Genomic DNA, 21,384 nt, shown 5'->3' with positions numbered 1-21,384 from the left:
TTCCCTTGCCTGACCTCTTCTGGGATATAATGACATTGCAGTCCTGAGATAATCATATGCTTTCTCAGTGTCTCCCATTTCTTAACGTGATCCTTGCTTGCAGTAAAGTAAAAATCTTTGCTTGCAGTAAAGACTTGCTTATTGTTCTGAAGAAAATGGACAATTGGGCAATGGCAACTGTCCCTCCTCCTCGACCCCCCAAGCACAGTTGCCAACTTGCATTCAATAGAGAAGTGTGATGCAGAAGCCATGGCAACGGGTCCTGGCACTAACCTATTTTGTGGTAGAGGGTTGGCCATGGGACCTTGGTCTTCCAATTTACTACCTTGCTAAAGTGGTTTACTGACAAAACTGGTTGCTTTCCTACCTGCCAGGTGCAGCCATTGCAGTATTGGTGGTGGTGGTTGTTTTATAATCAGCCTGTTTCTGTGCATCAAGAGCCAGCCCAAGCTCCCAGATCTGCTCAGAAACTTCCAGTTAAAATCCTCAAGGAGTCCAATGCAAATGGCGCCCCACACAGAAACACATGCTGTGCACACAGGCATAATCCCACAGAAAGTTCTTTGCAAACCCCATTGAAATGAATTGCCCAGGAGGTTGGCACCTCTGTGGAGCTGCTCTAGGAGAACCTCCTGGAGGACTTGAGTCCCATGGAGTGACTCTTGTCTTGCCAACCCTTCTCACTCAGCGACAATCATTTGGGGTGGCCGCCTCACCTTGCCTATCAAAGTTGGGCTGCCTCTAGTACACAAACAGGCTCCATCCTTCCTGCATGTCTGCTGCAAAGCGATATTCTTGCACTGCTCCTGTAGACTACAGTGGGGTTTGCAGAATTGTGCTTGTTCAGTCTCCTCTGCCTTTCCCAGCTCCGACACCCAAATTGCCAACCATTAAGACATAACGGTGTTCAAATCCTGCCGACTCCACTTTGACTCGGCTCTGGATCTTGTCGCTTAGTACGACGAACCCAACTAGGCCTGCTCTCCACACCCAAGCCTATGCATGCTCCTTAATGGTCTGTGCACTGTGTGCTTTGCACAGCTCAGTGGAAGAACACAGGCTTCCTCCACGTTCATCTCAGGCATATACAGGTAGGGATGGGCAAGAATCCCGTCTGAAATCCTGCAAAGCCACTGCAGTGTAGATGGTAACAATATTGAGTTAAATGGTCTGCTTCCAATTTTCATGTGTTTCACTCTACCAAAGTGCCAAAAACGCCATTCACAAGGGAACGTGGAATGCTGCCTTATGCTGAATGAGACAATTGTAGCTTCACTAACAATGACTGTCAACAGCTCTCCAGGGTCTCAATTAGGGGGTCTTTCTCAGCACCGCTGGAATACACCTGAGAAGGCCCTCTTTCTCACAGCCAGGCATAACACATCAGTCTCCAAATATTTATTGCACACACAGGTTGATGCAGCACTGAGAGCCAGTGTGGTTAACTGTCTCTCGGCCTAGGGCCTGGGTTCGAATCCCCACTCAGCCATGAAGCTCTCTAGGCGACCTTGGGCCAATCGCTGCCTAACGGACAGGGTTTTGAGGATTTAATGAGGAGCAGGGGGAACCAAATGTATGCCGCTTTGGAGGAAAAAAGTGGGATGTAAATGCAATCAGTAAATGAATAAAATAAGGGTGGAGGTGATTCCTCCTTTGCTCAATTCCTATGTGTGTCAGGGCACTGGATCAGGGCCAGGTGACAGCCCTAACCTGGTCTTCCCATTGCCTTGCACATCAGACCATTGGATTGGGTTCTGAGGTTGAACAGAGCAGTAGTCTTCATTCTCCCCAAACAGCAGGGAATTGTAAGTGAAATCTCTCGCCCTGCCACCACAGAGCCTGGTTTGGGAAAGGTTAATAAGTCATCCATAAATGACTCCCAGCTACAGGCCATATGATGCATTTTATTGTACTTAAATATTTTTCTTTCAGGGGCCGCCTTGCGTGCAGCTTGCTGCGTGGAGCCAAAGTTTGTTGTTTTTGCAGCAAGATTTGGCCTTGCTCCTTTATTTATAGCATGGGGGGGGGCGAGGATGGGGTGGGGGAATGGGAGGACATAGCATTTGTTTCACATTAGGACCAAAGCGAGCGCTCGCAGCCTAGCAGATGAGGCAACTTCCTTCTGCATGACTACATGGCCAATGTATGTAAATACACCAGAAAAGGGGCGGGGGCGCGTGGGTCAACAGGCGCCAGAGAACTGTTTTGATTTTGAAAATCACAGGGAACTGAAACACGTCCATTAAAAAGACATGGAGGGAGGAAAGGATGTAAAATTCTGAATCTGCATTTCTAACATCTGGAGATTGTAACAAAATCAGGTGCTAGGACAAAAACCTTTCTGGAAGGCACGTTCCCTCAGCCCAGGTGTGCAAAAATGATGGCGAAGCAATATGCTCTGAATCGGTGTTTCTCAAACAGCAGCCCAGGATGTGGGCTCATTTTCAGGTGGGCTTCAGTATTATGGCCTGCCAGTTCATCCTGCCTTGCCTGTCCCAACCTTCTACCTGTGCTGTGGCCTTTGGGCCCAACCAAGCTTTGCACCTACAACTACTTAAATGCTGAGTAAAGTTTGCCGGAAGACAGCAATTGCAGGCTGGGGTGGCAGGTGGACAGGAGATCATCCCTCCTGTGATGGGAAAGGGCCAGAGGAGGTGTTGAAGGAAATCACAAAGTGATTGATGTTAGATATTAGAAATATATTTATTATTGATAGTAAACAGACAAGAAATAGAAAGGAACGGGTAAGAAATAAAAGGTATTCTAGGAAAAGTAACTGAATGCAAAAGGACAGGAGTGGAAAGATGAAATAAACCAGTGGGTTTTTTGCGGTGCAGGGGGGATAGAGTACAATTTGCATGTGACAAGAGTGGGAGAAGAAATCACAGAAGACAGGTAAAATATTTTTAAGAGACGTGGGGATGGGAAGGGAAAAAATATAAAACAAAAAGGCTTTTCCACTTAAAGCAAATCATTTCTTAAAATGGAGAGGCTGAGTCACAACACCTCAAGAGCAAATGCCTGTTTGAGGAAACTTGAGGAAAGCAGAGCTGTGGAACTCCTTGCCACAAGGGAAATTGTCCTGGCAAAAGAACAAAGCAATTTCCAAGGATGAATTAGATATCGGTAGAAAGAGAAGTCGGTAAAAGCCATCTACCTCCATCTAACACTATTTTGTTACTGACAGGCCCCAGCAAATTCCAGTCCTCTCAAGTGGATCCTGAGGGCAGAAAGTTTGAGAATCGCTGCTCTGATTTATATGCTCTTCTACAACTAAATTAAACTTTTGAAGCATTAAAAAAAAGAGGTGAATTTGATTACAGCTGCTTTCAAGAGGACTTGTGCATCATGCTAGAAAGCGGAGTTGCCTTCGCCGGTAATTTTAGACAATGGACTTAATGGTCTTACAGGGCAGAGGCTCTTTTAATGTGTACTGTTTTGCTTGCTTAGAAAACAAGGTCAGCCAGGCCTGTTTATTCTGCTTGGTGGGGCCCTGGGCTTCTGCTCCCAAGTCCTACTACAGCAACAGCACCACTGCTAAGAAGGAAGAAAACAGGGTGGGAAGGATATATTAGGATTAAGAGAGGGCGAAAAAACAAAGTTGGGGTAAACAGCATCAGAAAAGGCAGGAAAGGAATGAACTGGTGCAACTGTGGATTGTGAAGCCATGGTGGTGCAAACCCTATTAGTAATAGTTTGCTGGAGTCCAATCACGATCCTCCCCCATTGCCCTTGGTGTGCAATGGCATCCTGTGTGACAGACAAGGTTGCCTGATTCAGCTGTATGAAATTTATCCTATGGAAAGCAAAGGTCCTTAGCACCCTCTCCTGGCCTGCTTCTTCCATCACCCTCTCCCTCTTCAGAAACACAAATTTGTCCCTGGGATCAGGAAGCGGATTTATGGTCCTGCATCGCCACCTACTGGCAAACATTGGTCATGTCGTTTCACATTTGATCCACACAAAATCCCAACAGTTTCTCCTCAGATGGGTTCCAGTGGTGTAGCGTGGGTTGTCAGCACCCCCTAAAGCAAGTAATTTGCACCCACTAACCCGTGGATTTGTGCCCCCCTAACCCTAACCCCCAGAGGTTGCGCCTGGTGCGGCCGCCCCCCCTGCACCCCCCACACTACACCACTGATGGGTTCAGGCTGTGTTAAGCCCCTGGATTTGGGTTTTCACTGCCTAGTGTTTTATCTTTCCTGTTCTGAACTGGGATGCTTTTATGCTGCTGTCTTAGGAGGTTGTGTGTTGCTTACGTATTAATGGAGCATGTCAATAGCAGAGTGTATCTGAGCACGTGCAGAGTGCATTCAGCTCACCTCCAAGAAACCTTAACTGGCTTCTGCACATCTGGGATGAAGGGCTTAGTGCTCCCATGTCAGAGATAATGGCATCCAAGCAGGTTTTGGCCTTCTCTTTCAGGGAATTAACCAAAGGGTTTTAAACACCAAGACACCTGTCACTGCTGCTTATAATATGCATGGTGCTATATGAGGAAGGAAAACACTGGGTAAACTGCTGAGCAGTGAGATGGGATTCCCTGTCTTTGGTACTGCCCTTAGAAAAAACATATTGGTCAGGCTTTCTATGCCCTGTCCTGTTTTCTTCCACATAATTGGTAGCGGGGTGATTCCCTAGAAGACCAGAAAGCTGAAATTTATAGTTCAATACTCAGAGGCTCTTAATCTCAGGGTTGTGGTCTTTGAGCCCTGTATTCTTGTATTGCAGGGGGTTGGGTTAGATAACCCTCATGGTCCTTTCCAACTCTACAATTCCATGATTACCAGATACGAAATGCAGATGTTATCAGCCACTTTGTAAAGGCTTTTTTTGCCATGAAGAGCTGGAAACAACTCCCTAAATAAATAAAATAAAATCATAATAGCAGAGAGCAGCAGGCAGCAAGCCCAAGCTCACTTTCCACAGACTGTAGCTGTGTGGGCTCCCCCTCCTCATCACTAGGGGGGCCAAATGCAGACAAGGACTGGGCTCCCTCACCTTGAAGAGGAGATTCCATTAGGTTTAGCTCATCAGGCCCGGAACAGAGCTGGAAGTTTGTCAAATTTGCAGCAGTAATCTATAGCTTGCTTGTAAGAAAACGTCAGAGAAAACACTTGGGCTCTGATCCAGCCAAGGTAGCAGGTATACAGAACAGGCCCAGCTAGGGCCTGGCATAAGAAATCTAAAAGGTCCCTCTTCTTCCTTGGGTACAATTACCAATTACCAAGATGTCCTCTGGTAGAAGCCTCATGGAAATGAAGAGAAGTCTTTTGCACAGCTCCCATCTATTTCAACAGGGCTTCCTGATGGAATTGTGCATTGTGGATCAGATCTCTTTGCTTCCATGGGCAGAGAGCATCCAAGCTGCATGCCTCATCTTGGCTCATAACTGTGCTGGCCTCTCGTGCAGCAACACTTTAGGATGGGCTGAAACTCAGCGGCAGAGCATGCAGAAAGGCCCAGGTACAATCTCCAGGTAGGGCTGGGAACGTCCCTTGCCTGAAACCCCCAAGAGCTGCTTCCAGTTCAATGCAGGCAATATTCAGCAAGATATCGGTCTGACACAGAATAAGGCAGCTTCCTAACACTTCCCACTCCTTGGATCAGCAGCGATGGGTATGCAGACATCCGCTGCTGGCACAAGACAGGCAACATCCACCAGCGTACTGACACACACATAATTGCACCACTTTGGCATGTGCACCAAGTCTGGGCAATAGGCACACTGAGAGTTGCAAATAGGCCCAATGTTATCCCGGTGAATTTCATGTCTGAGTGGGGATTTGAACCCTGGTTTTCTTAGTCCAACATTCTTACCACTACACCACACTGGTTTCCATCAGATATCTAGGGAGACGGTCAGCACCCATGGGTGTAGCCAGGATTTTTGTTAGTGGGGACAGGCTTTTGTTAGGGGCAGGGTCAGAACCGCAGATTTGTATTGATTTTGATTGATTTAGGGGGGCAGCTGCCCCCTGCCCACCCTGGCTATGCCCATGCCAGCACCCTAAGACACTTACAGAACACAAACCCAGCTCTGTCCTCCTCAGCCTCTTTCTCAGTTGTGGCTTTGCTTTAATATACAAACCTAGTTTACACTTCTCTCTGGCTGTGGGTGAGATAAGGATGAGTCAACCACCACTTGGCCTTCTTGGACCATCTTAGCTCCTATGGAGGCACATCACCTGAACATTACTGGTTAACAAACCATGCTTAAACCAAAAACCACCAAGCCTAAGAAGTTTCCCCAGGTATTGCCTCAGGACAACCCACACTTAGACTACCTTGCGACAGAAATCTGATATAAACTCCTCACAACAGTCTGCCTTTCTTCCATGGCATTCAAGGCACTATTTATGGTTCTCCAGGCAGTCTCTCATCCAGCCACATTGACCATACTCAGAGACATAGCTGTCAACGTTTCCCTTTTTTAAAAAGGGAAATTCACTTATTCCAAATAGGATTTTCCCTTTTAAAAGGGTGAAAGTTGACAGCTATGCTCAGAGAGCAGCTTAGCTTCGTTGTACATGTTATAATTCTCTTTTTGAATATCTGAATCTACCGTAAAAGAAAAGCTGTTCTACTTTAAAATAATAATTTTTAAAACCTCAGAATATTTCCCCTGCAGGTCACTTGCACGCATACTGCTTCTTATTATTCAGCTAGTGCAGAATGGCATGTCATAACACTCAAAACCAGTTCCTGATGTTGGAAAAATGAACCTTTGTGCTGGACACGTTGCTAGGGCATCTCATAGAAGACAATCTCCAGGTGGAGGCAGGTGGCCAAGGCTAAGTGCAAATGTCAGTTCATTATTTATCCTTTGCTTGTTACATTTCATGCACAGGACCTTGCACCTCTGTTTTGAATAAGAATCAATTCAGCCTTGAGGTCATTTGACACTCACCATTTCCCCTGTGGCTAGCAGATAGCATCCTGGTATGGAGCTTTTGAAATTGCAATCCTATACACTCGCTTACCTGGGAGTAAGTCCTTGCCCCACTGAACTTAATGGGCCTTACTTTTCACTAGCAATGTATAGGAGTACACTGAGAATTCCTCTAATTTTGCTCATTAGTAGCAATGTTCATGGGGGGAAAGAATGCAGAATGTTAGGCGCATGAGGACTATTGATGCTTTGATAGTGAGTGTGAAACGATGGCTAGAGAAGGTTGTGGGGTAAACTATGTGAGTGAAGCTGGATTTGAGCTAGGGCTGCTTTCAGTGCCAGGATTAGGCCTTAGAATGTGCAACGTAGTCATCATGAGTGCCTTTAAGCATGTGCAGAGTGCATTCACGGCATCATTCAGTAGCAGCCACAAACAGCTACCACTCATATCTAGGAATAAAGATACCTGGGTGCTGCCACACAATACATCCTATGATTGTGCATCATTAGGCTACACACACTCACACCAACCAGTGTTGGATTTATGTATAAGCTAAATAAGCTATAGCTTAGGGCCCCACTTTCTTGGGGGCCCCCAAAAAAATTAAAGAAAAAAAATCTGGGTGTACATTTCCAAAATATAAGATAAGAAACAAATAAAATAAAAGCTACATACAGCAACAGTGTTTTGTGTAAGCTCCTATGATGTAAGTAATGGGCCCTGTCTGCTAGCCTGCTCCCTAAAATATCACTGGTTTGCTCATTTCTATATATAGGGTGCCTATATATAGAAATATATATAGTCTCTCTCTCTCTCTTTCTCTCTCTCTCTCTCTCATAAAATGTTGTTGACAAAGGACAGTTGGACATATAAAGGGCCCAATTACCTTCAGTAGCTTAGGACCTCGTCAAACCTAAATCCGGCCCTGACTCCCACCCTCTTCTTTTAGACATTAAGCATTGGGAAGGGGATCCTAATGCTGTAGAGCAGGCATAGGCAAACTCAGCCTTCCAGATGTTTTGGGACTACAATTCCCATCATCCCTAATCACTGGTCCTGCTAGCTAGGGATCATGGGAGTTGTAGGCCAAAAACATCTGGAGGGCTAAGTTTGCCTATGCCTGCTGTAGAGAGAACCAGATTGGTTATCCGAGTCCTGGGTCTTTTGTGCTGACCCTTCCCTTTTCAACAGTTCAAGCCCCCTGCTTACAGGGCAGTTGGGCACATTGCAAAGCACACTATACCACATATTGGGCCCAGAAAATCCTGTTGGCACTCCATGGATCAGAATATGCCCTGACAAGAGTCAGAATTTGCTTCCCCCCCCAAAAAACACACACACACCACCCTCTGCCTAAATTTGTATCTATACATATAAATTAGCACATGCAAATGTTATGACTCAAGTCTTTTAAGTGTTTAGCAACACCCTAAGAACCTCTGACAGCCGATATGTACCTGCAATTAAAATGACCCTTGCCACTAGCAGAGAAACAGGGTGGTAGTCAACGCTAGACCTACTCATTGAAGTTAATGGGCACAACTGATATAAGCTCATTAATTTAAGTGGGTCACCCACAGTCCCAGATTGCCTGCCCACTGCAAGGCCACCTCAATTTATTACAAATCTGAGATAAAAGAAATACAGTCGTACTTTGGAAGTCGAATGGAATCCGTTCTGGAAGTCTGTTCGACTTCCAAAACGTTCGGAAACCAAGGCACGGCTTCTGATTGCCTGCAGAAAGCTCCGTCGGACGTTTGGCTTCCAAAAATAGTTTGCAAACTGGAACAGTCGCTTCTGGGTTTGTGGTGTTTGGGAACCAAAACATCTGAGAACTAAGCTGTTCGAAAACCAAGGTATGACTGTACCTTCTGTGTACTTCTCAATAAGATTATTTGTGCCATCTGTATGTCTTGTTCATGTATTTCCGCCCCAATAAAAAAAAAAATTAAAAAAATTCTCCCACTCCACAAATTTAGGACTCCATAGTGTGTTGCAGTCATGAGTCTCAAAAGAGCATGTGGTAGTTAATTCCGGACTCTGCAGCAGATAGTGTATAATATGCAGTGAAAAACTCACAAAAATATATTTCAGTTCTGGACAAACTCTTTCGGAAACTCATGCCCACATAAGAGGCCAGAAGAATAAAGCACATTTCCATCAACCCAACATTCCTACCTTAATCAAATAAACAGTTTTACAGTAATTACTCCCCCAGCCAGATACTGGAACAGCGACCCACAGTGGCTGATTGGGCAATTACAAGTTACTGCTGTCAAACATATTTAACTGTGTGAATGTAAAAAAAAAGAAGTGAGATTGTTGAGACTGTCAGAATTCAGTGGAAAAATTGCTAGACAATTACTAGAAGAGGCATTGACAGGAGTCACTGAGGAATGCTGACAAGCTTCAATTTCTGACATTTATACTGTGATTTACAAAAACTACTGGTTCCTTACTACAACTTCAATCCAGTTTTTAAAAATCTGTACAATAGGCATGCACCCCACTCAAAATGCACAGCACCCTCACTAATTAAATCATCACATCACAACTACCAAATATTGGATGATAGATTGATTAATCTTTTTTTTAAAAAAAATGAAGGATCAATCAGTGCCATGTTTCTTCATTTCAGGAGTTCTGGATACAACCTACAATCTATATAGCTCCTAGTACAGCATCATTTGCATTTCTGCTACATCCTGCCATGTTAAGGCTACCTAAAAGCTGTCTGTATGGCTTCAATATCAGCCAACTTACACACACACAATTTACAATCTAACCTAATTATGAGTTCTGGAGAACTTGAACGCTTGCACACTATTTTGTGACATTTTGGATGGCCCAGTAAAGGTATTGCCTTAGTGTGCATTTTGGAACTAAATAGTTAAACTCTCTTCCTCACCCGGAAGATAAGGAAAAGCATCACACATTTATTTCCTCTGCAACCTCTTTTGTAGTAAGATAGAACTGAGCTGTGTTGGGGGAGGGGTTCCTTCGCTCTCTGTTGAACCTTGTATCCGAAAACTTGGAATTATATTTGAAATCCATACCCCACCTAAATTTAATAAGCTGAAATCCCCAAAAACCATATTTTTCAAACTTCAAGTCAAACACCTGGCTTCTGAGATTATATTAAACTGTTTATCAATGGAGATATTTTAAATTTTGCTTTTATCCTTTACAAGGTTGTTTTGAATTTTGAAGCAGAAAATCCTTCATTTTTAATCAACTTTAAAAAATAAATAAATCTCTAAATATTAGGCTGCAGCAATTTTTAGGGGGGGGAATCTCACAAATGATTTCCCTATGCAACACAACACCACTCCCTCCTATTAAATTTGTTCCTATTAAAATTTGAATTGCAGATCGTATCTAGTTTAGTTCTCTTTAAAATACATAACATTTGAGAATATAGACATATGTTTATATGTAAATACTGCCCTTTTATCAAAAGATTCTCAAGACAAATCATCATCATCATGGCATAAAAATAAATAACAGCTAGGCACATATCTGACAAAATTTAAAATGCAGATTTTGAAGTCTTCTGATTTCCCAGTACCTACTTGCAGGCATGAAATCTCAAAATCTGAATGAGAAAGTGTATGTGTTTCTTGGTGGTTTTTTAAACAAACCAATAAATAAAATTTGAACATAAACTTTGTTCGTTTTAGCAGTTCCAGGAACAGGAGAATCAAATAACGGAGAATTAATTCTCATCAGCCTCTGTTTTTATAGTTTCTATCCTGAACACAAGCCTATGCCATTGGCTGACAGTCAACAGGGCACCTTCTCACGGATTGGTCCTTAGTATTGACAGTGATGGATGGACTTCTCAAGGATTGGCTAGCATCACAGCTGGGCTGCTCCTGCTGAGGGAGGACTTTATGATTAATTAAGCAGTTCAGTCCCTTGAGAAAACCAAGAGCCTCATTAGCGGGTTTCCCTTCCTCCCTTTCCCCAGTTTCAAATGCTTGTTCACAAAACAAGGAAACATAAATGGTATTATATCAGTGGAGTGAGTTCTCCAAAGAATACGGGGTGGGGGGGAGTGCCCTCTTGCCCCCTTCTTGTCTCCTATATCTGCGCAAAGCAAATTACAGCCTTCACCAGTTCTCATCCCCAGTGATCTCTTCCTATTTCCCCCTACCACTTGAAATCTCTTTTGTTTCCCAGCCATTGTTAAAATGCACACTCCAGTCCAGAAAACCCAGAAAACTTCTGCGGAAACAGGTTTCTGCAGTCAGATCTGCTATTCTAGGTGTGCGCAAAGCAAGGGATAAGGTATTTCCTGCAGTCCACATGAGAGTGAAGCTCAGCTTAACACTGTAAGAAGTACTGATGGGCCTGCTCAGAACTTTTAACCCTAATCACTGAGACGTAGACACCAGTTGCATTGCGTGAAGGACTTTGAGCACTTCAACATCTATATAAAAGATGGTGATTGCTGATTAAGATGAGGTTTGTTTTTAGAGCATCAATGAAATCTTGAAAGGTGCTGCTTGTACTGTGTACATTCACTCCCTTTCTGCCTCCGGTAAAGAGGTTTGGCAGGTTTTTGTATTTCAAAAACCTAAACCCGATTGATCAAAGGGAACAGTAAGTGAAATGTGTCTCAAATCACTTTCAACTTCCTTTAAAACTATTGTCTAACTTCAGCTTAAGATAATTTCTTTAACTTCCTGTAGTGTGAGAAAAACATTTCTTCGTTCCCATTGTCACCTCTGATCAAACAGGTTCAGCACATTTTTGAAACAATACGAAAACCTTCTCAGCAGATGGAAAAGTGAGATGAGAGTTGCTAGCTTTTTGGGGTCTGCAGGCTTGACACTTCCCCACACAACCAAACACGCAAAGCAACCTATTATATTGCTTACAATAGAATGCTTCTTTCAGACCTAATTACAGCAGAGCAAGGGGACTCAGCAGTCACATGTGCCAAATCGGCAACAACGCAAACAACTTCCAGTTGCATCAAAAGAGCTGTGCTCTGCTTTCAGCTGGATTCTGCATATAGGGTTGCCCCATTCCCCCTGACCCCCAGCTGTGTTCCTAGCCTTTCCCTTAACAGTAGACTGTCATACAGAAATTACACAAGGGAAGTTTTGACTGGCATGGGAGGTAAGAGGTGGGAAATAGGTCTGCCTGCTAAAGTTTAGGAGGAGGGCCAGGCCAGGGACAAATTGACAGCCACATCTACAGCCACTTAATAGCACCTTCTTCTTCCATTTAAATCCACACATTCCAGAGTTGAGTCCTGGTTTATATTCCAAGTTTAGTGTTTCCCCAACGGGTGGGCTGGGGGATAAAATGCCCTTTACTTTGCCAAACATTTGCAGCCGCAACTCCAGGAGTTTGATGGTTTTCACCAGGAGAGGGAGCTCGAAGACAGCTGCTTTTGGACTGAGCTTCCCTACCCCCAAAACACTCACAATGAAAAGGAGGGGGGCATAGAAATATTGGAGCTTCTCTCCCAATATTCTCTTTGGAACTTTAGTATCTGCAAAGGGGGTGGGGGATTTGGATTCAGATCATGACAGGAGCAAAGGGTTAAATCCACACCCAGTGTGGGACGGGGCTCTTCGTGGCTGCTATTTACTTTAAACGAAAAAGGCGGGGAAGCACTTTGCACAATTATGACACATCTAGTTGGACATCTGCTGGAAAGTTCTCCTGTGCAATTCTGATTGAAATGAATGGGACCTGTGAAAGAGCCAAGTAACAGGCCCTGGCAGGCAAGGATGGTGAATGTGGGGGATTTGATTCTGTTTCCAGTTTAATGATAAGTTATCCAATTCTCACTTCTTGAACCAAGACACAGTCCAAAACACAATTCTCCTTTGAAACTCAGACTTCTGCATATGTTGCAATGGGGTTCTCCAGCCATACAATGTGTATAAAATCCACATTTTAGAAGACAGTGAGCTTAAAAATACATATACTCCTGAAAGCAGCAGACAATTATGCATTATATTAGGGAAAAAGGTAAAGGGACCCCTGACCATTAGCTCCAGTCATGACCGACTCTGGGGTTGCGGTGCTCATCTCGCTTTATTGGCCAAGGGAGCTGGCGTACAGCTTCCGGGTCATGTGGCCAGCATGACTAAGCCGCTTCTGGCGAACCAGAGCAGCGCATGGAAACGCCGTTTATCTTCCCGCTGGAGTGGTACCTATTTATCTACTTGCACTTTTGGTGTGCTTTCGAACTACTTTCCTGCTTGGCAGGGAGTTGGACTCGATGGCCCTTGTGGTCTCTTCCAACTCTATGATTCTATAATTCTACTAGGTTGGCAGGAGCTGGTACCGAGCAACGGGAGCTCACCCCGTCACGGGGATTCGAACCGCCGACCTTTCGATCAGCAAGTCCTAGGCTCTGTGGTTTAACCCACAGCGCCACCCGAACCGCTTACAAAACTCTGTGTATTGGCCCAAACTGCATACAAACATGTTTACATTAGGAGAAATTCGCACTAAAATGCTGATGAATTTTTCACAAGGATTTTTCTAAAAGTGCAGATTGCTGAGACAATGTAGAGAACTGAAGATTTGCACAATGAGAAACGGAGAGAACCCAAACTGACAGATGTGCCCATACCTACTGCCAGCTTTGTCAAAACAAAAGGTGGAGAAAAAGGGATTCTCAAGAACAACAATTTTTAAAAAAATTAATCATACTGCAGCAGGACGATTAATAATAATGGGTCTTATTATAAACACATATTGCTGGGTATCTTGCAGTAGGATGAACTGGCCAGTGGGTGGTGGTAGGTCTGGTCTTGCACTTGTGCTTTTAACAGCAACTTGATCTCCAGAAACCAGCCAGTGAACATTTTCAATGAACAGAGATAAACAGTGTCATGCAATGGCAGTTGCTAAAGAGACCAGAGAAGGGGCTGCCTAAAATAAGTTGGCAACTGTGTTGTACAGTGATACCAAATATATATAGATATTCCCAAGACCCACGCAGGTTCAAATATAAAAAATGTCATCTAGTAAACTATATGATTGTAGGGGGTTGTGGCTGTGGCTGTAGTTTTTAAAAATTACCATCTCTTTGTTAAAAACTGGGGCAAGTTAAGAATGGTGGAGGATCTCAGCAGGTGCCACTGTTGAAATGCCAAGTTCTTATTGCTCAGGCAAACTGTTCCTTTTCTGCAATGATTCAGCTTAGAAGCTGTTATGCAAAGAAACCCCAACCAATTGTGTGTCAATGATAGGGGAACCTATCTGATGCTGTCATCTAATCTTGGTTCTCCCATAGTTCTTCTGTCTCTTTTCAAACTGCATAATATCTCAACTGTAATAGAATCATGTTTTAAAAATCTATCAGTAGTAGTCTTTCCCAGACATTTCCAGAACTACAACAGCGAAATTAGCATCGGGGGGGGGGGTTTAAAACTCAGCAAAATGTCTGGGTTTTTGCAAACGGAACCAGGAAGTGTATGGCTCCCAAAAGCTCCACAATCTTTTTTGTTTGGCTTTTTACTTCTTTAAATATGGTAACCCTAAACAGTAGCAAAAGCTCTGCAAGTGTAGTTTGCCTTAGCACTAGTCTTCAGCTTTTTTGATGAGGTTGGTTTGATGAGGTTGGTTTGCATTAGGTGGGTGAAGACACTCACAGCTATTTCAGGACATGTCCACTGTCACCTTTTGGGTTGGCACCATTTATCAGCATGGTTTTGTTTTTAGAGTGCATTGCAGCAACCCAGCCTTGACCACACAAACAACATGGGAAGGCTGTTGGCTTCATACCCTGAAGGGTCTTCTGAAAATGGCTGGTCAAACACAATAGAAACATGATTCTGGACAAGATACACCCTTTGTCAGATCCAGTAGGGCTTTTCTTATGTTTTCAAGTTTGTAGATAGAAATGAAATATGCTACACTTTCTGCCTGTTCGCTCACATGAGATTCCCAATGCATATGCTATTAAGTCCATTACAGTGGTACCTCAGGTTACATACGCTTCAGGTTACATACGCTTCAGGTTACAGACTCTACTAACCCAGAAATAGTGCTTCAGGTTAAGAACTTTGCTTCAGGATGAGAACTGAAATCGTGCTCTGGCGGCACAGCAGCTGCAGGAGGCCCCATTAGCTAAAGTGGTGCTTCAGGTTAAGAACAGTTTCAGGTTAAGTACGGACCTCCGGAACGAATTAAGTACTTAACCTGAGGTACCACTGTACTTACTGGAGGTGTTGTGCTGTTTTGGGACCCACAGTCTTGACTGGCTACTGATTTGGATGGCAGGTGCCGTCAGATGCTCTCTGAACAGAAAAGTGGTATACAGCAAATAAATAGTAAATTTGCAGAACTAGGCCAGTAGTGTAACTTGGGGTGGGGGGGGGAGAGACTTAACCTGGGTGGAAAATGGTAATCAAGAATAATGCAAGATACACCATCAGGAAGAACTTTCTAGTGGTAAGAGCTGTTTGATGGTGGAACAAACTACCTCAGAAGGTGGTGGACTCTCCTTTATTGGAAGTTTTAAAACAAAGCTTAAATGACCATCTGTCAGAGATTGTTTAGCTGTGACTCCTGCACTGTAGGAGATTACTAGATGACCCTTAGGATCCAATTCTGATTCTACAGACAATTTTAAAATTAGCTGAGTGCTTTCTTTTACATCTGTAAGGATTCAACCTTTTTTAAAAAACCAAACAAACACTTATCAGTTTGCTCAGGGGTTTATTAAGAGCAGCAGCAAGTCGGGTGGATTGACTTGTTTCAGGTTTTCACTACCTTGGTTCTCATGAATATATTATATATATATATATGAATATATATATGAATATATTAGGATATAGTAGAGAACATTCAAGTACTGAATTATGATGGTAGGAGAGGAGAAAAATGGAAGACTTGTGAGTTTAGCCAACTGTTGCTGCTTGAACAGTACAGGTGTCCCCACACGAGACTAGAATACCTGCACATGCAAAAGCTGTGCAAATATTAAAAAGCAATAAATGGTAAATTGTAGAACTTTGAGGCATGCTAGGTCAACTCGTCTTGCAGCAACCAATTTTTCTGCACCACTGTATATTTCTAGGGCTGTACTGGGTCTTGTACCCCTCTAGAAACTAGAGTGAAAAAATATGCTTAACTAACAAGAGTATGGGGAAAAGCTTCTGTCATTGCTATCTGGAAGTTCCTTATGTGGGATACACAAAGGCCTTCTCTAAGCAGGGACTTCAAATGAGGCATCTGTCAGCAATGCTTAAGAGACTTCCCATATAAAAAGCATGCAAAGAACAAAGCCAGTAGAGGAGCAGGGGCCAGAAACCCGAGGGCAATCTCTGCATTGCTGAACCTTTCTGCTGCCAGCACTGTAACCCAATATGTGTGCCTCATCCTTGCATCTTATCCTGTTGTGCCCTGAGAGCAAGTCCCTCACTCTTTCCTCGACCTCCATCTGACAAGCTGACAAAGACAGAGCTACAGTCAATGGACTCTGGAAAAGGCTGTACAAAAGGCCCATCAGGTCCGTGGGAGACCAAAGGGGGCCTTGGTGCGGCTACTCTTTCGGTCATGGATGGGGACATCACTTTGACAGGCCCCTTAAAACATAATATAGCAGCTTCCTGTGCCCGGCCTGGCTTCATTCTATATGCCACCTTGAGGTAACAGAATGTGTTCTCAGAGAAGGGTATCTTAGGACCTGAGAATAACAATGAAGGAAAAGCCTCTTACTGTATTCAGGAATCTGATTAATTTCATACCCTCAAACATTTCTCCAATGAAAATAGGGACATCCTATTCAATCATTCTTATTAGGCCTATTTTTCGAGAAAAGGAGGTGTCAGAACTCACCATGAATGCCTCCCTTGTTCTCTTATAATGGCAATGGCACCCACCTGAGAGATGCCGGAACGAAGTTCTGGTGAGTTCCAGCTGAAAAAAATCCATTATTATTATTATTATTAATAATACCCCCCCCCACCTGACTGGGTTACCCCAGCCACTCTGGGCAACTTCCAACATATGTAAAAACATAAGAAAGCATTAAACATTAAACAACTTCCCTATAAAGGGCTGCCTTCAGATGTCTTCTAAAGGTTGTTTAGGTACTTGTCTCCTTGGCTCAAGGGTTGCATAACTCCAGCATTTCTCCAATGAAAATAGGTACGTCCTAAGGAAAGGCGGGACATTAAGGGATCAAATCAGAAACTGGGACAGCTTCTGTAAATCCGGGACTATCCCTGGAAAATAGGGATACATGGAGGGTCTGTAATTTCCAGCAGCAGTTATTAAGCAACACCAGGATGGAAGATGGTTCCAAGTTGTCTAGAACTCAGGCACCGCTTGTAGTAATTCTGCAGTGTTTGTCTCCATTTATCTGAGGCAGGCCGTATCAAAGGTCCAGAGCGGACTAGGCCACTTTAGAGCCCCTAGCCATGATAAAAAAGAAAACATGGCTACATAGAAAAACAAAACAAGGCACCAGAAAAAGAGCCAGCTGTTTGTTTATATAAGCAGCTGATCTGTGAGGATGCGTTCATCATGGTCTAATCTTGTGCCTTCAGAATCAAATTACATTTATGCTGAAACTCCATGGTAGGGGGTGGCCATGTACCGTATTTAACACAGCACAGTCCTCTAATTCAAGGGATATCAGAGAACTCTTCCCCATTTCCATGAGTCCTCTGGTTGAAGGTCTATCTGATCTAAGAACTAGGAATGGAGAGCAGGGGCCTCAAAGTTGCCAATCAGTAGAGTATAATTACAGCAATTATTTCTAAATTTGCATCAATACATGTGAATTAGCATATGCGAATAAGTGCTGCTTTTGCCCTATTTTTTAAAGGAGGGGAGGGGAGTGTTGATCCATTAAGTGACCACCCCTAAAGGCCATACCAGCAGTAAACTGAGTGATGGACATTCTATGAAGTATTGATTTTAAAGCTAGGAAACAAAACCTCTGTTTAAAGAGGTAGTTTACCTTTGTATACCAGATGCTAAGGGCAAACAACATGAACAGACCATCATTTTTCTACCATGGCTATGAGCATCCAGAGGCACCCAGCTATCTCGTGGTGGAAACAGAAGGCAGAATTAGAGATCCTGACAGACCTAGCAAAACAATTTTCATGTACTTTGATTCTGTTGGATCAAAACTGGACAAAACGAGAAGTTAAAGCGGGGCTAAATGCATGGGCTTTATCTTCTACAGTTTGCTTCCCGCCCCTTTCAACTGCAAATGGAAACTCAAGAGAGGCCCTTAGCAATGTCTCCTAATGAATGCTTGCTCTACGTATATGCATTCTGATCATGGGGGCATGAGGGAGGCAGAGATGTTGGTGTGCGGCTCTCCGGAGGGGATGAACAGGGGGGATTTGATTATAGCCCAGACCGTATGGCGAGGGCTGCTGAGATGGAGATAATCACGGAGCCAGCGAGACGAGGCACAACGCTGACAACAGGCGGTCTCAGTAGTCGCTATGGCAACCGAGGCCTACTGGGCCACTCCAGCCTCAGCCTGGCTCTGTTTCTGCAGCCTAACATCTGCTTTCTCAAGGGCTGCTGGGAGTTGGCGGGGGTGGCAGCGAGGGGGAAAACGGGCAAGCATTTCACTTTCGGAAAGGGGGAGGGAGAGAGGAAATCCAGAGGAGAAACAAATTAGGACAAGCATCCAATAAAAGGAAGGGAAATGTATTTATTAACACTAGGGAGAGGTTGTTCCACCAGCTGCTTTGATTGATGGGCCGGACTCCATGTTGTCAGATTCCCCCTCCCCCCAGTTTTTGTTTTTTGTCTGGTGGAGGGTTGGGGTTGGGGGGGGAGAGAGAGAGGAAAGAGAAAGCGTAGCAAAGCACTGGGTCTGTTTATGCAAGCAGAACGCTTCTTCCCACCCCTCCACATTTCCTCGAGCTGCCACACTTGATTGATAGTTTAGACAACAATTGGACGGCGCAAGAGACCGGTTGCCTTATCCGGAGCATCTTCAGCCAGCCCTCAACGCACTCAGACAGGAGAGAGTAAAAGAAATTATTATGGAGCACGGCGGCTGAGCAGGGAGGAGAAGCAATTAAAGAACAATTATTGTGCAGTGGTGCCGTGTCTACCTGCTGCTTACCTGAGCAGCTTTGATGGGAAGGGAGGGAGTTGTGGGGAAAACGCACTTGCTGTCCTAGGAAGAGTCAGTCTCTGGTCTTTGCTTGTGAGAGATCAGGGTCAAGGTGACAGAGTGGGGGAAACTACACCACCACCCCTCTTGATATATAGAGTAATTTGGAATATGCTATCCCATCCCTCCCACCCCACAGCCATTAACGGTATTTAACAAACAATGCTTCCACACAGATGGAATAACTAAGAAGCTCATCTTTTTTTTAAAAATAAAGTTTCTAGCCCTCAGTGCCGTGTAGATATGTAATTTCAGCAAGGCTCAAATTGACCCCCCCCCCCCCCGGGAAAAGCAAATTCAGCATGAACAAACATGGGGAGAAGGAGTGGTGAAAATAGGTGCTTAATTCTTTTCTACCCACCATGTATTTTCTCCAAATTGACTCCCTGCCACTTCCCCTCTGCAGGATTCCAAAACACATATTTTGAGAGGCCTTGTGTGAAATCTGTACAGGGGACGGCTGGTCTGAAATCTCTGGAAAAAAAGGATTGATGGTTACTGGAGTTTAATTAAGGGCAAGAGTTCAGGGTCTGAATTTATATTCATAGTCACAGCATAACCCCAGAAGATGAAGAAGAAGAATCATAGTGGTCAGCCACATGCCAAGGGAAAGCCTGCAAGCAGGACATAAGCACAATAGTATTCTCCTCAAATGCTATTGGTAAATGTATGCAGCTATCAAGACTAACAGCCGTTGATTCTTATCTACCCCTCCCCTTTAAAGCCATCCAAGTTTATGTCCAACACTACTTCCTGTGGCATAATTTAACTATGTGCTATACCAGGGATGGGGGCATTTTTGGTCAAGTGGGCCAGATCTTTATTTCCTTCATCAGATGATTGACAGGACAGTGGTTCTACTTACCTGTAAAAGTTGGCCTGCATGGGGGGGGGGGGGAGAGAGAGAGAGAAAGAGAGAGAGAGAGACCAAGCAGGATTGAACTCATGCATCAGCTGATGTCTGGGGAGTTCAATCCTGCTTTCTTCAGAGTTTGGGTGCACAAGAGAGCTCCCTGCAGGGAACTTTGCACACCCAAACCAAGGAGGATTGAACTTCCCACAAATTAAATCCTGCTTTCTGCCACACTTCTATAGCCCCCACACCTGATGTTACAGATGATGTTGGATGTGAGGCAGGTGGGCATGATTTGGAGAAAATGGCCTGGCTGGAAGTCCCACACCCCTGTGTGACATGAAGAAGTACTTACTTTTCTCTCTCCTGAATTTTTCATTTTTCAGCTTCATTGGATAACCCTGGGTTCTAGTATGAGAGAGAGAGAGAGAGAGAGAGAGAGAGAGAGAGAGAGAGAGAGAGAGGATGACTTCCCAGTCACTCTAAACATGTGACATGTCCTGGGTTTGGGGTGTAAACATGGTGTCAGGGAGGAATTTTGCCAAAAAGCAGTGAAACCAGCTGCAAAAGCTTAAAATTACTATGGGGGGGGAGGTCCCCCCCCCAAAGCTCAACAACTTTGCAAGTGTCAGGAATTTTACTTTTTAAAATATGACAACTCTATGTTTCTTCCTTTTTACACTAGAAGTGTCACTTTTTACACTAGAAGAGAGTGATGCCCAGAGTATGAATCTTGTGATTTTTATAGATGCTTAAGGAAATATACTATAAGCCTCACCACTCAGAGCTGCCAGTTCCCCTTTCTGCAAAATGGTACTAAAATTACCCACAATTCTCTGCAAAGCAGTTTCTCATACTTAGAAGAGGAAATGTTAGTGTTTAGTTTAGTTTAGTTTAGTTTAGTTTTTAGTTTAGTTTAGTTTAGTTTAGTTTAGCAAGGCTGAAGTCACTAGCAAATGTAGGACTTTTGTAGGAACTGGCAACCATTCTGAAGTATGGCTGTCTGTGCACCATACATTTAAAGCCTATCCTTCCCACCTCCCAAAGAATCCTGGGAGATGTAGTTTATCTGTCATTGGGCTTCAATTCCCAGCACACTTAACAAACGGCAGTTCCCAGTATTCTTTTTTTGCAGGGGATGTACTTCAAATGTGCTTTTATGTATGCTGAGTACTCAGTTTCTGAAAACAATCTCAATGAAGATTGTGAGGAAGGAGACATACAGTGAAATAGCCCTGCTTCTGTAATGTGTGAACAATCTGCTTATGAGTAAAGGTTCTCATCCTTCATCAGGGCTGGTCTGAGATATTTTCGCATGTGAGGCAAACCACAAAATGCCTTCCTCCACCAAGGAAGAAGGAGTGAATGAAGCTCAACACCAGGAACAAGGGGGAATAAAGATCTACAATAGGATCTGCCACTCCTGTGGCTCCTGCTGGCTGAGGTGGGCGGGCCGTCCCTATCTTTCACCAACAGAGGCATTTGTGCTCCTGCTAACTAACTTCTCT

General features: G+C 44.0%; 1 long non-coding RNA gene across 3 annotated transcripts; it reads right to left on the bottom strand.

The window, feature by feature from the left end:
• Positions 1 to 364: 364 nt before the first annotated feature.
• LOC310829878 lies at positions 365 to 19,894 on the bottom strand. 3 transcript variants are annotated; one of them, XR_014557396.1, is made up of 6 exons: positions 19,806 to 19,894; positions 19,385 to 19,497; positions 16,710 to 16,790; positions 15,090 to 15,164; positions 3,158 to 3,220; positions 365 to 2,629 (listed from the first exon to the last, which is right to left on the bottom strand). It is a non-coding gene; the product is annotated as an uncharacterized lncRNA (long non-coding RNA). The 3 variants fall into 3 exon arrangements; XR_014557397.1 differs by lacking the exons at positions 19,385 to 19,497; positions 19,806 to 19,894 and adding an exon at positions 17,839 to 18,436; XR_014557398.1 differs by lacking the exons at positions 19,385 to 19,497; positions 19,806 to 19,894 and adding an exon at positions 18,250 to 18,436.
• Positions 19,895 to 21,384: the final 1,490 nt, after the last annotated feature.

The sequence above is a fragment of the Podarcis gaigeae genome, assembly GCF_964106915.1.
Source record: "Podarcis gaigeae genome assembly, chromosome: 13".
Classification (NCBI taxonomy): Eukaryota; Metazoa; Chordata; class Lepidosauria; order Squamata; family Lacertidae; genus Podarcis; species Podarcis gaigeae.
The sequence above is the reverse complement of the archived record's forward strand: the minus strand, read 5'-3'. Positions and strand labels throughout refer to the sequence as shown.